The 474-nt window shown below is 39.9% G+C and overlaps 1 non-coding gene across 1 annotated transcript; it reads right to left on the reverse strand.

Moving 5' to 3' along the window:
• On the reverse strand, positions 1 to 73 carry TRNAF-GAA. The gene has a single exon. It is a non-coding gene; the product is annotated as a tRNA-Phe (tRNA).
• Between the last annotated feature and the right edge of the window lie 401 nt (positions 74 to 474).

The raw sequence follows: 474 nt of genomic DNA on the forward strand, positions 1-474 counted from the left end.
TGCCAAAACCCGGGATTGAACCAGGGACCTTTAGATCTTCAGTCTAACGCTCTCCCAACTGAGCTATTTCGGCTGGTGAAAGCCATGTTTCCTCTTAAATAAGGTCAAATGGCATCAGGGTGGTTTCTCACATCAAATGGGACCATCAACTTGCCAACCATCACAAAAGAGAAGCAGAACCAAAGTGCACAGAACAGCTCAGGGAAAAATGGTAAGAGTAGCAAAGAGCTTCCTTCCTCTTACAAGGATGTGTCCCACTCAATTGTAAACTCTGCTGTTGCTCTTTATTGCAGCCTCCTGTAAGCAGTACGTTCCAATAACTAAGTTATCCTTTGTCAGCTTTATAGCGTACCTTCAATTCCATCACAAATAAATTATATCAGAAAGAGACCTCTGCTTTATGAAAGAAAAGTTACATTATTGCTATCCATGATGTAGAAAAATGTGGTCATAAGCATTTTTTAATTAACTAAA

The sequence above is a fragment of the Apaloderma vittatum genome, unplaced genomic scaffold (genome assembly GCF_000703405.1).
Source record: "Apaloderma vittatum isolate BGI_N311 unplaced genomic scaffold, ASM70340v1 scaffold6422, whole genome shotgun sequence".
Classification (NCBI taxonomy): domain Eukaryota; kingdom Metazoa; phylum Chordata; class Aves; order Trogoniformes; family Trogonidae; genus Apaloderma; species Apaloderma vittatum.